Raw genomic sequence first — 16538 nt, forward strand, 5'->3', positions numbered from 1 at the left:
ATGATACCCAAATCCTCATGCCCATTCCAGGCACGTATGACTCAGACTCAAAATCACTAAATTAAATTTACCAAACCATCCAGGCTTGCATGGCCCAGCATGGCCTTTGTTTAAATGATGAAAAAACAGAGCTACTCCTCACAGGCTTATAAAACCGTCTAAACAAACTAGGCGACTCCTTCAAATCCTTCTCTATTGATGGCATCCCCATCAATGTCTCCAAGGAAGTAAAAACCTTGGGCAGCTACCTTGATTCAGCTCTCACCTTAACTAGACAAGTCAACGCCACGGCACCTGCAGCAGCTTACATTCCAAAGCTCATCAATGCCCTTAGACCTTTCCTGTCATCTTACAGTTGTATTACGCTGGCTAGAGCTCTTATCTTATCTAAATTAGACTATTGTAACACCCTCTAAGTAGGTACAAACAACCGCGATATCAAAAAACTCCAGGTGATTCAAAACAATGCTCTAAGAGCAGCCCTTAACATTCCAAAAGATTAACACATTATCATGATGAGACGGAATGCCCACTGGTTGCCGATCCATGAACGAATCCTGTTCAAAAGCCTCTCCTTGACACACAAATGTCTTGCCAACTCAGCCCCTAAGTACTTATACAACAAATTCTCCAAAAACCAATCCAACAGACCCACACGCTCATCCTACTCGCACGTACTCACTATACCCAGATTCAAAATACAGAAAGCAGAGGGGGGGTCGCAGCTTCCCAGCAGTCATTGCCAAACACTGTAGCGCTCTACCATCTTCAAAAAGATGAGAATGTTCAGTTTGGTCCTTCCGTAATAGCTTGAAAACCTGGCTATTCACACAAGAGCGGCTAAAGTAATTCTCTCCCACAATTCCGCTTGAAATATCTACTCTCCCCAGCACCATTTAACCATATGCATTACTCTAACTCTCAACATAACTGTTAACCTATACCTTACTACACATGTATGTATGTACTTTTTTATGGTGTACTTTCAAAAAAACAGCACCTAGATGCCCCAAGCTTGGATGCGTCTTACAAATGTCAAAATAAATAAATAAGTAAATAAATAAATAAATAAATCAGAATTCCAACTGTAGATATCTTCCTGAAGTATACCCTTGGTATTCTTTATAATGTATTGACTGCGGGCGGAACCCTCGCCTTGCTTATCTTGGCTAGTCGAAGTAGTGAAGGAGAAACTTCCTGCAGTCAGGAGAAGACGGTTTTGTAGTAGAGAAGAGCGTACTAATGATGAAGAGAGCAAGAGCAGTGATGTTGTAGTGAAAAGCATTGCCCTCCTTCTATGCTCAAGTGAAAGAGATATCTCGGAAATATTGGCCGGCAAATGTTTAGTTGATAAGATGCTGTCTTGTGTGTAAGAGTGAGAAGTAAAAATTAAAGCAAGTAGCTAAGCGAAGTGATTGCGCTGAAAGCAAGCACAGTCAGTATTTGTGGGTAACGACTAAGAAACTGGGAACAGGCTTCCTGGTGATTAGGATGGCGATTCTAAAATAACATTGGGAATGGCTGCAGGAATCTCAGGGTAAAAGGCTCAATGTGGGGCTTATCGAGGGGACCTATGATAAAGGGATATTGAAAAATGTGCATACTTTTTTTAACTCCGAGGCACAAGGGTTTGAAATTAGAGAAGCGGTTGAACATCTTAGAGCTCTGGAGGATGTATGAAAAAGGCGGGAAGGCTCATAGTGTTGAAGTCTCAGAGGAGGAGCCGGACAAGGAGGGTGTGGGAATCCCTTCTGCACCACTCCCATATGGGTGCTATCCTTTATCGTCTGCAGAGGGGTACACAGACCCTGAGTTCAAACCTCCATTTTCCCCAGCGGCTACTCCGGTGGTTGCGAGACAGATAACGCCTACATCAGCTATAATTCCTAGAAAATGGGAGAGCGAGGAAAATGGAAGGGTAGCTCCTTCAATGGTTAGACTGAGAATGGAGAGCGGAAAGGGAATAACTCCCCTGACTGCTAGGTTAGCAGACAGATAAAGGGTGGACGAACGAGAGAGAGTGAGGCCAGCAGCTAAAAAAGTGGATTAAGGATTGAGAATAAGGGAGAAGGAGGAGATTAGGCATTTTCCGGCTAGGATAGAGGATAGGATGCGAAGAGCGGTAGATATAGAAGAGTGGAAAAACATGAAAGAAGCACTGAGGCTAGCAGAGGAAGAGGTAGTGCTGCTATGGCGGCAGAGAAATGAAGAGCAGGAAGAAGGGACTATAGAGGTAAAGGATGTAGAGGAAGGAAGGTGGTGGCATGGACAAATTCTTGTCAGGTTGGATACATTGGTGATCAAGAAGGTCAATGTGGACATGGAGGATAGAAATATTGCCATAGGTACAGGGATTGAGCAGGGACGACGGGTGTTGGCACCCTATGGTAGTGCTAAGTATGCTTCTGTGCCTGAAGAAGTGTCAGTGGAAGGAACGACATGAGTAGGAGACGAAGAGGAATGGGAATCAGATATTGAGCAGGGAGAGCAGGGTTTAGCCATGAGGTCTTAGGACACACCAATGTACTCGCATGGCTGCTGCAAATAGCAGGGGAGAGATGGGGGAAGCCCCAATGAAACCCAGTTGGATACAAATTCCCCCGATGGAGCAGCTTTTAATAATTGCACGGCGCAGGTATGGAGGGGCATTACGAATTATGTATTCCGATACGCCCGATATAAATTCTGTTCTAGCCAAAACGATGAAATGTATTTCTTTTTATTTATTGAGCATTTGTATGGCACCTACACATCAACAAGTGTTTCCAGGTGCCACAAGACAAAAGAGGGGGGGGGGGCATGGGCAGAGGAGAAAAACAACAATAACAGTCCTACTAGGCCTGTGACATTCGGATCGTGCAAGTGCAGTATCAAGAAGTGCAGGGGGAGGGGGAGGATCAAGATGAATAGATGGGATAGGCAGGGGGTGGGGAGACGTGCAAGAGGGAGGGGGCCCAGGGGCTGGCCAAGTGCTGAGGGGAGCCCAAGAGGACTAGGGCAAGGGGATCAAGGGGTAAGGACAGCTAGTGCAAAGAAGGGGGAGGACCAACCTCAGTAGGCTAGTCAGAGAAGGGTGCCCATGGGCAAGAGCTGGTAAGAAGGTGTTTTTAGGAAAGATTTCCATTTATGGGTAATTTTCCCTCCAGTTGTGTACACCCCAACATTTTGCTGTTGTCTGACCATACTAGCCTGGCCTTTGCCAGTGGAGCCCAGCCTTCTGCTGTACTCCGCTGGGATTTTCTCATTTTGTTATGGGGAAACTGACATGCGCTTAAAACAGTCAGTACTGGGAGACTTTGTTTCCGTTAGTCTTTCACTTTGTTGCTATTTCTTTGTAACATTTTATCAGTGCACAAAGTACCTTACAGTACTGTGCGGTGGGGCCCTTTTTCATTTTTATGGCTTTAGACACCCTCGAAGGATTTTTGGTGAATGTACAAGTGTGCCTTGGACAGAGCTGGTGGCAGCTGTTACTTCTTATGTATTTTCAACTCTTTTCTATGGTCCATACCGCGATTACTGCGTTGGGCCCAGGAAAGTGGCCAGTGCCTAAAATGGCCATGCCACGAGGTCCTTTGTTCTGTCTTTGGCCATCTTGTCCATTTGCCTTCCCCAGGTCGAGCAGACCTGGGAAATTCCTAATTTGGTCATGCAGACCCCTGCGCAAACCGAAGCTTTTGCAGGCTTCTGCATGCTTTGTGTGTGTGCCTCCAGGATGTGGGCTGGAGCTGTCTAGTTCCAATACACATCTTGGGTGCCAGGGTGACTGGTGTGCTGGGATGACTGGGACCACCGTGGTCTGTGATTGGTCCGTGTCTGGGATGGCTGTATGTGAGCAGATCTCTCATTGGTTTCTCTTAGTTTTGGCATGAAGGAGATTTTGGATAAGAGAAGGCATCTTTCACCAATTCCAGGTCGTTCTTTTGAGTTCACACCAAACCTAGTAAAGGAGCTAAGTATCCTGAATCAATGAAGCAGATCTGTGGAACTGCTGGTGACCTGCTGGAAGGTTTGGCACCCTGACCCCGCTGTTATCCTGTGATTGGGCCCCCTGTTCCTGATCGAACCTAGAAGGCCTGCAAGGGCACTTCGACCCATTGGAATAGTGGGACCAACTATTCTCTGCACCTCCTGCTTAACCTTTAAGCAACACTTTTCGGAAGTGTTCCTGGACCGCGCAGTGAACTGAGCAGCTCGTACAGGACCTTTGCCCTGGTTCCGCTGCCGTCTCGAGTTTCGACTTGAGCCTTTGGAGACTGTAAGCTCTGGGTATAAGGCACTCTCCTGCTGATCTTCGTACACCTAGCAATCCTAGGTCTGGAATTAGGAGAGTACAACTGAACCTGAGCATACGCGGTCACTGTGTCGCCCAGCTGTGGTGGCAAACTTCATGGGTGCCTTGCTGCTGTGCCCCCCTGTGCCGTCAGACTTGCTGCAGCGGAATTCCCTGATCCCTTCATCAGGAGCGGAGAAATCGCCACTGTCCCGCCATGGAATCATCCCTGGAACGCAGCCCCTGAAAGCCACAGAGCTGCACAACTGCAGGATTTTAACCTGCGACCAAAGTGGACTTGACTGCCCAACTTTGGTCTGGAGTGCGCAGAGGGTCAGTGAGTACCTGTAACCCTTACTGGTGGCCCCTGGCGCATCCATCAATTTTTACGCACGAGTGTCCGCTGAGCCCACTCTTCTTTATCGGGGTAGCCTGTGCTACCAAGCTATTCTCAATTCTTGAATCCTGCTGTGGCTTTTTGGGGAGACCCTCCTCAAGTAGTGTGAACTTATTCTTCACTGCCTCACCCACCTTCCTGAGATGCTACAGCCCCTTGAAGAGACCCCGTTTTCACTTAACAGCGCGATTACGTGCGCCAGCACCGAAAGTACTTTTGAGCTCAAGGCTCCACTTATCTTAGGGACTGCACTGCCTCTTAGTTAGGGTTTGAATTGTGAATGACTGCCTAAATGATATTCACACTGTGTGACCCCTTTCTTTGCAGGTTGTGGATCAATACTGTGTACTATTCCTTTAGGCCACTGGTGATTGTATATTTGTTTGCTAGATTAGTGTTGTGTTGGTTTTGTTATTACTGCTGAATAAGTACTCTGTGTTTGACTTAAAAGGCCTTTAATAAATGTGTGAGGGGAGGGGGCCCAAGGAGGTGGGCCACAGTGTAGGAGGGAAGGATGGGGTAGGAGTTCCAATGAGAAGGATATAAGTCTTACTGGCATTAAGGCAGAGATTGTTAGCAGCACACCATGCTGAAAAGCAGACAGTCGCGAATGAAAGAGGGAGGAGAGGAGGAAGAAGAGGGTAGTTTAAAGAAAAGCTGTGTGTCGTCAGCATAACACTGGAAATTAAGAGAGAAGATGGAGATCAAGTGGGCAAGATAAATGTTGAAAAGCCACAGTGAGAGGATAGAGCTCTGAGGGACGCTGCAAGTCTAGAGTGAGGTAGAGCAGAGAATGGGCCCAGTTGCACTTGGGAGGGCTGATTCGAAAGGGAAGAGGACAACCAATACAGTGCCCGGTCCGTGAGGCCCAAGGTATCACAGAGCCGATTTATGAGGATGGAATGATTGACCGTGTCAAGGGCAGAAGACAGATTGAGGAGGATGAGGGTGGGGGGAGAGTTGGAGTTGAGGTTTGAGAGCAAGTCATCACCAGTATTCAAGAAAGCAGTTTCTGTACCTCTGGCTGTTCTCAAGACAGCTTTATGGTCGTGGAGGCAGCCACCACATTCAATGTGATGGATTAGTCGGGAGATGACCAACCTATCCAGGAGTTTGCCAAAGAAGGGGGTAGTGGAGATAGGGCAGTAGTTAGCCTGACAGGAAGGGTTCTCAGGCAGTCTTTTTAGGAGGGTGCACAAGGGAGTGCGTGAGGAATGAGAGGAAGGAGCCAGTGGCAAAAGAGTGGTTACAGAATTTAACCAAGGAGGGAGCGAGGGAGGCAATGTTGTTCTTGATAGTTCTGGAGGATCAGGGAAGCACCTGTTCGGAGGAGACTTTCATTGAGCAGACTGTCTTGGTGAACTCATCCAGTGCTATGGGTGAGAAGGAGGAGAGTAGAGGTGGGTGAGAGGAAGGCCAGGGGAGGGCTGTATGCAGGCAGAGAAGTGAGGGAAGTGGAGGAGAGGACACAATGTCCTAAGTTTTGGTTGTGAAATGGGAGGTCAACACTTTGCAGAAGGCCTGAAAAGGAAGAGGAGAAGTGGAGACTGCATTAGGATTGGCAAGTTCCTTACAGATTTTGAAAAGTTATGCCGTGTTGTTTGTGGCCTCAGAGAAGCAGGCTTGGATATGGCCCCATTTCTTGGAGCTGATGGAGAGTCCTTAATGTCTTTGGCGCAGGTGACAGGCCAGTTTGTCCTAGGATGTGCTAGAAGCCAACCACTTCCGTTCCACAACTTTGCACTTGTATTTTTCAGTGAGGCTAGTTGGGAATCTTTAACTATTGCACTTGGAAGTAGGCTTCATGCGGACCCTCATGGCAGGGGCAAGGATATCAACAGTGTTGGAGATGGAGAGGTGAAAGTTAGCAAGAGCTGAGTCAGTGTGAGAGTGAATAGTAGGAGTGGGGGAGTAAAGGAGGCGGCAAAGGCAGCTACCGACACTCACTTCATTGGTCGAATGACAGAGAAAGAGACTTGCAGTGTGGGTAGAGGCTTAGGTGGGGCGTCCATGAGCTCCAGAAAATGGAAACCGTGCCCCAGTTGGTACAAGTGCCAGCCCCATATATTGCAGTCCCATTGCTTCAAATTAAAGAGATGCAAGGAAAAGCCCCTACAGAGGAACAGGAGCTCTGGAAAAAGACTGGATGCGTCCTTTCTCCCATGGATTTGCTGTAGAGACAGAAGTTGACGGGCAAGGCAGTAATGCCAGTAGTACTGCTCCTTGTGGATCAAGAGCAACTACATTACCCATCACACACTTCAATGACAAATTGCAGCAGAGCTCCAGAAAGAATGGTTCATACCAAACCTCCAGGAACAGGTAAGTAGATTTGCAGGGAACTGCGTAGTTTGCAAATAATTCAATCCTGGAAACACTGAGGTCAGCAAGGGGAGTCTTGCCTAGGCACCCTGGGCCATTCAGGGAGCGCCAAATAGATTTTGTGGACATGCGCACAAGATGTAACAACTACCAGTATCTGATAGTAATTGTATGTCCATTCTCCCGGTGGCTTGAGATTGATCCCTGCGTACATCCAGATGCTAAGTCTGCAGAAAGATTTCTGGTCAGGGAGGTATTTCTGCCGTGGGTAATTTGGGAAGTCTTAAAATCAGACAATGGAACCCACTTTTTTAATGCCTTGTTTGCAGAAGTTACTTCGCTTTTGGGATTCAAGCACAGGTTGTGCTCGGTGTACCACCCGCAGGCCAATGGAATCGTAGAAAGATTAACTGGGGTCCTTAAAGCCTGGTTGGCAAAGAAATATAATGATTTTAAAACGTCATGGTACTATTGTCTGACCCTAGCACTGTTTTATTTGAGAAATCAGGCAGGAAAAGAACATAATTTGACCCCCACGACACCGTGATGGGACGTAGGCTATACACACCTCTCTCACCTACGGCATCAGAGGCACACAAGACTCCATAGGGCCTAGGTGAGGAGTTTAGGAAGAACCTTAGGGCTTTAACCAAAAGTGTCAAGATCATATCTTCACAGGTTGTGTCCTCTCACCAACAGTCTACAGGAGAAAGCGACAAGGCAACTGACAATCAGCACAGGCAACAACTACTCCCAGTTGACCAAATGTACTTGCAGATCTTCGTATGCCATTGGAATGAGTGGCATTTCCATGGGTCGCATTGGGTCATTTATGTGACTCCGACTGTTGTGAAGGTGGAGGGCAACAAGAGCTGGATCCACGTTAGTGAGACCTGAAGGAATACCGGCACCCCTCCACAGGAGCAGGTCAAATATGCCCTAACAATCCATAGTTCATTCCAGTGGAAAATGGGGAGTGCAAACAGAAATCTGAGACTTGAATCTCCTTGTTTAGGAAAAGAAGAAAATATTCAAAGTCATGATATATGTTACATTGAGTGTTCATATGTACTTTGAGTTTCTTTTGCCATCATGTTCAAAGATGACACGTGTAAATATAGGAATTTTAACTTTCTCTAGTTTTAAAGAATCTGAGAATGTATTGCCAAGAATAAGAATAAGTATTTATGTTGATTTCTTGGATAAGGGGGGTGATGAAATAGATCCCACAACAAATGCAAATGGTTTCACAGTAGACAATGTATGGTACAGCCATATGAGGAAGGCTGGGAGAGAGAGATCAGTGGGATATTGCTACATTTGCTCTCTCACCGCTCATGTTTCTTTAGGGTATTTATCCCAAATGAAGTAGAGATAGCAGACATACTATGCCTAGTGCACCTAGCATTGAACAGGGTCAGAGGGCAGTTTAAAGGGTAATCAGTTACAGCATCCATTATACCCATTGATGAAGAATGTTCGACCACAGATCGCAAGGAGCAGAAGAATGTTCGGTGCATACAAAGAGTTCAATTGAGTTTAGAAGGAGCTATTTTTTCTAAAAACCGCTGGAGCAAGGGGTGAACGGTTGCAGAGGGGATTCTCTAAATAATGGCTGACACTTATAAACCAAGAATGTGGACCTTTGTGGCAAGGTTATTTGCAGCATCTGACATGGCTCAAGGAGCCAGAAAGATACAGACACGTACTCATTTTTCTCTGTGTTTTAACGGCGATGGCACGGTGCCCATTGGTCAAATGGGAACTGCAGCTGCACGCTTTGCATCACTGATTTGGCTGGCGGTACAGCTGCCCTTCTGGACATTTTTTGGACATATGGATTATAGGCCTACAGGAAGTTGCCTCCAGCCGGGTGAGGTGTGTGCAGTTTCTCTACATTCCACATGCCAATCTTCAAAATCCCTGAGGAACACTTGATCCTGGCCCAAGTATTGCCCAAGACACATCTGTGCCCCCTTTTCTTCTGTGCCCCTAGTGTTATGTGGAGAATCTGATGGGATTCCCCCCAAGAACCTGATCTGGGACCCTTTTCATGTGGCCAGGGTAAGGCAGCGCTCTCTGATCGTGGGGGTGGTGTACTGTGGGAGGATCACATGGGGTGGTTGGAATCAGACCAGTAAGACTGGGATGAACCCCTTGTTAACTTTCCCTATAAACCTGCCCTTTTGATGGCCTTTGGCCATTTTAAAGACGTGGAGAAATTGAATTTTCCTAAAATGAACTGCAAGTCCCAGAATCCCTCAGGGACTGTGATGAATAAGATGGCTGAAGAGGCATGTAGACGTCCTGGTCAGGCAGGCAAGCCTAATAGCTTTTGGCAAGGTCAGACAATTAGTCCTAAGGGCCTGTACCTGAAACCAATCAAACCACCTGAGGGGCATAAAAGGCTGCACCAGGGTGGAGCGGTAGAAAGAAGCTGGAGCAGGAGTGGAAGGTCGGCAGTATCAAAAGTAGAAGAAGCAGAACATGAGGCTGGCAGTTCACAAGGAAGTGTGACCAGAGAAGGGACGCCGGAGCAGAGGAAGGGCAGATTTCACCTGCAGGCTCTCAGTTGGTCATGTGCTCACAAACCCGGTTTGGCTGTGGCATAATTGGGAGGGAATGGAAGAAACAGGCAGTCTTTCCAGGTGCGCCTACTTGCTGTGAATGAAGAGCTGAAGTTGTGCCTTCTCCCAAGGCCTGTGTGCAGAAGCAAGCCGAGGGTCACTGGGAAGTGGAAGACACTCCCTTGATGAGGCTGGATCAGAGACATCCATGCAGCAGAGGGGTGTGGGTCCCAAGAGTGCCCGTAGTAGTAGCATAAGAAGAAACCAAGCCGGGAAGCAGAAGCAGCCCGCAATCGTTGTAATGGGGGAAGTCGGAAAAAGGAAGCACTATACTCCTGAACAGAAATACCTTGCCGGTACCTGTATCCAGCTATATTCGCAATCATGTATACATCTAATTGAGAAGACGTTTTTCGCAAAAGTGGGAAGTCTTTCTAATGAGGGAAATGTAACACACGCTTATGTTAACAAGTTGATGTGCATGCGTGTAGTGAAATCACCTCTTTTCCCCATTATTCCAACAAACTTGTTGAAGAGCGGTCGCGTGGCTCTTATTAACATAGAGACGTTGCTGGTAAACTCAACTGAAATAGAACAGGCTTTCCCGAAATGGTACAAGGACCATTTAAAGAGGCCGCACATGGTACAATGTTTCCCGAGACCTTGCAAGCTGAACGTTGACCTAAAAGTGGGAATGCGCATCTCTTTGAACTGGCAGTTCAAGAATAAAACAAAATCGTGTGTGCCTTATTTTGTTTTCATTAAGAAGTCCACATCTTGTAACATATAAAACACTGAAGTAGAAGTCATATAAGTGGCTGAAGCTGAACCAAGAACACGCTTTACCCAAGCCCATAGAGTGAACGCTATAAGAGTGAATCCCGCTCAATTAATAAATATACACCATTATTCTGGGGTCATTGAAGTTGTTGTTACCCAACAGTCCTCTAGAATAAGTGACAAGGTTATCCAAAGCTGGAAGAGTGGCACAGAAGATTTGGGATAACTATTAGAGGAAAATGCGTATATGAAGATGGGGAAGGGAGCTGGGTACTTGTTAAAAGAAGCTGATTTTAATTCTGCATGGATGAGACTATCCGAGTGGAGAAGAAATGGTCTAAAAACTAAAGGCAGATTTTGTGGTAGCTGCAAGACAGAGGCAAAGACGCTGCCTTTCTTGCCATATACGAGAAAAGAGCGCCTTGCCAGCCTGTATAAGTTGAAGAAGTCTTGTAGAAGATGCCTAATGTTGAAGTTGCAGTAGTAGCAGCACATTTGCCGAACATTAGAAGTTGCAGCAGCAGCAGTAGAACTGTGGTTGTCAATATTCTTGTCAGAATTGTAACAGCTGGAAGAAGTAGAAGCAAAGGTCAACTGTGGGGCAAAGGAGTCTGCTCGCAGTTTCACTAGTAGAAGGGAGTTGCCGAAGAAAGAAAAAACCTTAATCAGAAGCATCCTGACAAACTATGTATAAAAGACACCACAGAAGTTGAAAGCAGAGGAGTTGATGCAAGCAGAAGTGGCACGTGTGTCTTCATCTTTACCTATTCTTTCCTGGAAGGAAGACATCCAGGAACCCCCATTGGTGCTGTTGTTTTATTTGTGGAACTGGAAAAGGGACTCTTTTCATCAAGCAAAGAAGAGGATTATACCACTGGATTTGTATTTGTGTGAACCTTTTTTCTTTGGAACTTTTCAAGACTTTGTTTAAGACTTTCTTTTCCTTGGAAGAAATTGACTTTGGGACATTCCTGGGGATCAGGATCTGCTCAGGACCAGTAGAAAACATCCAAATAACTGGTTGTTTGGTAACCTTTTATTTATGTTGTTTTAATCTTGCTTTGAATGTTTATGTTGTTTAGTGTGAGGGTTAGTTTTGTGAATGCTCGGCGGTTTTCCGTTAGATCCTAGACCAGGTAGGGAATCCCCTGGTACAGTAGGTTTAGTAAGCGTTTATTTTATAACTTTGTGTACAATATAATGTTGAATCTTGAGAAAACTAAACACAGTTGTGACTCTCCCATTACTGACCCCTCACAGTCCCATTCATCAGCACATATGGACAAATCAATGACTTCATTCAACGACAGGAAGCAGGAACTATTGCAACGGACTAAGCGTTCCAATTACCTTTCAGCGGCATAATCAAAAGCCTTAATGGACATTCCTGAGCATAACTGACTGTTTTGTCATGCAGAGACATTCTTCTCTTCTCTTCTGGCACCTGGCATCCAAACCGTGACAAATGCCAAGTGGCTTCAGGTGACCAAATATAAACTTTTGCTGCATATCAATTCATCCGAGTCAGAGTTCAGTGCCATCAAGGAGGAGCTATGGGCCCAGAGGCTCATAACTTTACAGAATTGTTACATCCTCGACCTCCTGGCAGCTATGTAGGTGGGTGGGTGTCATAAATTGGGAGTACGTGCTGCACATTTGTGCCTCCCAATGATTCAGAGAATGGGACCTTGACCCAAACCATTGCTGCCTTGCATAAGCTCAGAGTGATCCTGGAAAATGAGACAGGAATTACAAATGATTCATGGTTAGATTGGCTTTTCTCCTGGGTGCTGTCTTGGATGAGCCTCGCTGTGAAGATTCTTCTACCTATTTTGGTCTTTTTTCTGACTATCTTCTGTTCTTGCCAAATGCCCTTACAATGTTGTTCTGTCCAGGTACTGAGAGCAGCTGCTATGACGACTGTGACCCTATTCAAAGCTAGAATTGCTACTATTTCATCTCACAGGGGTACTCAGAATGAAGCTGGTTTGTGTCCTCCACCAAGCAGTGATTGTGTGGAGCAGTGGGTATATTGTGGAAATGGTGGGGGAACAAGTTGGGTTTGATCAGCAGAGGAGTATGCCCATATTGGGACCGGTATGAAAGATGATTGTAGGGTTGTTCCCCAAGTACAGGAATATGATTTGTTAGTTAAAGTATTAACTAAGGGGCGGGGGGATGCTGGGGTGGTTAGGAACAGATCCCATGATAAAGGGGGGTTCATGTTGCACGTGCCATATTTATGACAGGGGGTGCAGCGAACTGGGCGCGATGTTGCAAATTCATATGTATCCAGACTAGTTAAGTGTGAATGGGATATGTTATTTAGTGTTACATTTTAGGTAAATTGATACATATTAGCTTTGCACGTGCGTAGAAAGACAAATGCCAAAACCAACAAGTGAAATATAAAACGTGATCAAAAAGGAGTTTTCATAATGCGCATGCAAGGAAGAGGACTGGCCATAGAGAACCCACTGTGAAGAAATATGACAGTTAAACAAAAATGCACACTGATATACATACACTAGGAATTTATAAAATCTACATTTAGTGGGTCTTTTTTTACAAATAGATTAAAACACAGCAGTCAGGGTTTGACTTTGAGAAATTGGTTTTGCAGAGTTTCAGAAACCAGAAGATGGGTTAATAAGTAACTATGAGCCGATTGTCAGCTCAGCTAAAGAAACCGGTCATGGTTTTTATGGCCTGATAGTATCGCAGAAAGCAGATGTAATCTTAAGTACATGGGATCATGTAGAAGGGTTTCGGCCATTTGTTTTGACCAGCAATAAACCATGGTGTGAAGCGGCACTCGAGGCCAAAGTAATTCATACCCGTGGGTTTCAATTGTATTTTCAGATGTGCTGTGCATGTTGAAATGGTAATCATTTAGATTACAATGTTTCGATGAGGCCAGTAAGCCGGGGCGGATGAGATAGCTACCATCAGTTCAAAGAGAATCTGGTTACTAATGCCTCCTTCATATCGATTGAAGTATGTATGCAAACCATATGCAATTATGTTTAAGGTTAAAAGGCTCAGGCCAGTTGTTATTAGTAATGAATTTAGTTTGCACACAAATGTTTGACTGTTTGATGATGTCACCACCTACCCCGGATGAATCCCAAAAAGGGGTGTGCTATGAATATGATCTGAAGATAGTAGTTAAGATAATGTCAGTATCGGATCTCACCTTATTTGGTTTGTTGACTTTCGGTGCAAAGAGATAAGGCCTTTCACTCCATCCGCCACCGTGCCAACCCAGTATAATAAACTGGGAGGCAAGGAGGCCACCCAGAGAGCTGGGTCTCAAGGAAAAAAAACTCTGGGTGGAAGGGGGTCGGGGGGGAACCTGTCTGGAATGCATGGTGACCAGTTCACTGTAGCTGTTGCAGATCGCAGAAGCCGTAGCAGATCACGTCCAAACAATCCGGCAAATCCGAATCAATGAGGGAGAAGATTGCAGGCAGCAGCTGAGAAGCAGAAAGGATAATAGACTGTATATGGAGGCTGGCGAGGGCGAGGCAGGAACGCTGACGGGGGGAAACCACAGAGAGAGCCAGAGACTGGAATCTAGGATAGAACGGGGAGAGACTGCCAAGAAGCTTGAGACCAGGAGCGAGGGAGAAGATAGAAGCCGCGAGGACCCGAAGGTGCGGCAAGCGGAAAGGCAAAAGGCAGAGAGGTAGAACCGAAAAGCGCGGCAAGCCGAGCAAGAGAAAACCAATTAACTAGCGTATAGCAACAATGGAAAGCAATTGCAACGCACAGCCTACCTGTTCTTCCGTGTCTATATTGCCGAAGCTGCGTTCTTCCGGTACTGACACAAATGTAATGACATCCGTGTTCCGGGTACGCGAATGCTGGCCCTGTTGGAATGGGACAACTTCCTCCAGCATTTCCATAGTGACACACGGTGTAGCAACCTCCACGCCTGCCGTGCACGTAGCAGAGATGTTACAGATAACAAGTGGCCAATGAGAATAGAAGAAATGGAGAAAGATGGGATTTCTTTGTAGAGGTTTTATCAAATATTGTGGGGGCGGTGGTTTGTAAAAAAAATATGGGAGTATTTGAACTGTGCAAAAATGTATATAATGTGTCAACATTTGCGGTTCGATGAGACTTTTGTTAGTTTGGCTCAATAGAGTCATCTAGCTGCTCCCCAGATGGTTGTACAATCAACTTTCTTTACGTACAAACATGCACTTGTTCCTTAAGTGGGGACCCCGCTTTCGGTTAAGGCGATTAGAGGCGCACTCTACAGATCCTTGCTCACTTCTCTTGGTTTAAGTATAAGTGTCTCTCCTCTTGATTCAATTATAACAATCTCTTGACTTTGACTGCAATGAGTATGATCAATTGGATAACGATTATCACTACCCCTTCTGGGTTCAAGTATCACAGTCTCTTTACTTTGGCTGGGACGAGTAGGATTAGTCCCATAACGATTATCATCACCCCTCCCGGGTCTCCCGATTTCCTCTTTGCCTGTGTCTTCTTGAGGTAACATCACTGGGACCTCTTGTGGGTTAGGGCTGATTCTCTGTATTGTCAGATTTTCTTTTCCCTATTGGTATTAAAGATGACTATACGGTACTTCCTATATAGGTACATTTCCTAGTTTTCTCTGCAGGCTGGTTTCAGCGTTGTTTGTGGGACTCCTGGTTCACCACAAGGCTTTTGTGGTCATGCCACCACCTTTGGAATATTTTTCTCCTTTGATACTCCAGGACGTTGCCTGACTGTCTGGTGCCCTCGTCTTACACCAGGTAAGACGCTTTACGTCAGTTTCAGTTTCACAGTCTACTCTACGTCACATGTCCAACTTTCTCTATCTCGCATTGTTAATACGCTGCACATCTCTTTCTTTTCCTTCTCTCTGTGTAGATGCAGATCATCTATTTCTCCTTCTCTCCATGCATGATGCCGTGCGTCTGTTTATCTTGCAGTAAACGGTAACACCAGCCCTCTGAAACTCGCTGGCTTTTCCTGTTGCGAGTCTCCTCCCTTCGTATGTATGATGTGTGCCTGTGAATTCCCCGGCATACATCCTGATCCCTCATTATTACTCTTGATTGGTTTCTTTGTCCCGGTGGAATGGGATTTTACATTTTTCAAGGATATTTTGGGTTTCTGTGTAACAATAACACATACAGGTTTCTTCCTTCTGCATGGTTCCACAATAGATGTTTTCAGAGATATTATGAATTGGGGTTTTAGGGAGTTCCTCATCATAACAGGAGTATTTGTCCCCAAAGGGGGAGTCTCTCCGGGTGAGCTCCCTCTTGCCGCTACCGCTATGGAGGGTATTGCAGAGTGGGCTAACTCCCCTAGCCTCATAGGGGGGGGCTCCCTCTTGTAGAGAACAGATACATTCCCACGATTCATCACAGTAATCTGTACAGTGTTGTCATAATTCCTGGAAGCCTCGTCACTGCTTATGAAATGAACGTCCTGCATGTTCACAGGAGTAGTGCAAGCAAAAAGGGAAAAGTGCTGTTTTTTAAAATTGTTCCTGATCATACTCATTTTTATCTTTGTATACATTTGTATATGATTGCGCTACTCAGTAGTGGGTGTTAAATGGGTTATTGACCTTTTGAGCGCCTGCCCACAGATGCCAAGAACTCTAGCTCAAGATAAAATGCACCTGGCACTTGCTGGCGAAAGGGGCACACGACTTTTCAGCCACCACCCCACCAGCAAATTACAGGACTTCTTGCCACCGTCATCCCCAAATTATGTCTATGCCTCGTGGCTAAACAAGACCTTGTGTAGGGTGTACATATACATTTCCTAAGGTCACTCAAAGGGTTAAGGGACTAGGCTTGTGAAGGTTTCATAACATATGAAAAAAAAATGCTTTGTGGAGTTCTCTACTCGCTCAATCTCCTTGCCATGTGCTTTTACATTTTTTTTTGCATTGATGATAGCTGCTTTAAATTTCCTAAGATGTGCTTTATGGATAATACAATCAGCCTGATTATGATCTTTAAACTAGACAGTAATGCTGTGTTTACAGTGACATGTCCTCATTTTAAGGGTACCCCCAATATTCATAATCCACGATAAAGATGTTTTACAGAATTGTGTCATATAAATTAAGTCAGCCTTTTCACCTTGTGAGAATGCCTGAGTGATAAGAGTTAATACATAAAATGTCACCAGTCTCTGTAAAGAAAGGTGGCTGTTC

The 16538-nt window shown here is 45.5% G+C and overlaps 1 protein-coding gene across 2 annotated transcripts in view; it reads right to left on the reverse strand.

The window, feature by feature from the left end:
• Nucleotides 1-16538, reverse strand: part of ATP7B (ATPase copper transporting beta) — a 1159214-nt gene that overhangs the window by 54711 nt on the left and 1087965 nt on the right. The window lies entirely within an intron of this gene.

This window comes from Ambystoma mexicanum, chromosome 7q (assembly GCF_040938575.1).
Source record: "Ambystoma mexicanum isolate Mex_15411 chromosome 7q, UKY_AmexF1_1, whole genome shotgun sequence".
Taxonomy (NCBI): domain Eukaryota; kingdom Metazoa; phylum Chordata; class Amphibia; order Caudata; family Ambystomatidae; genus Ambystoma; species Ambystoma mexicanum.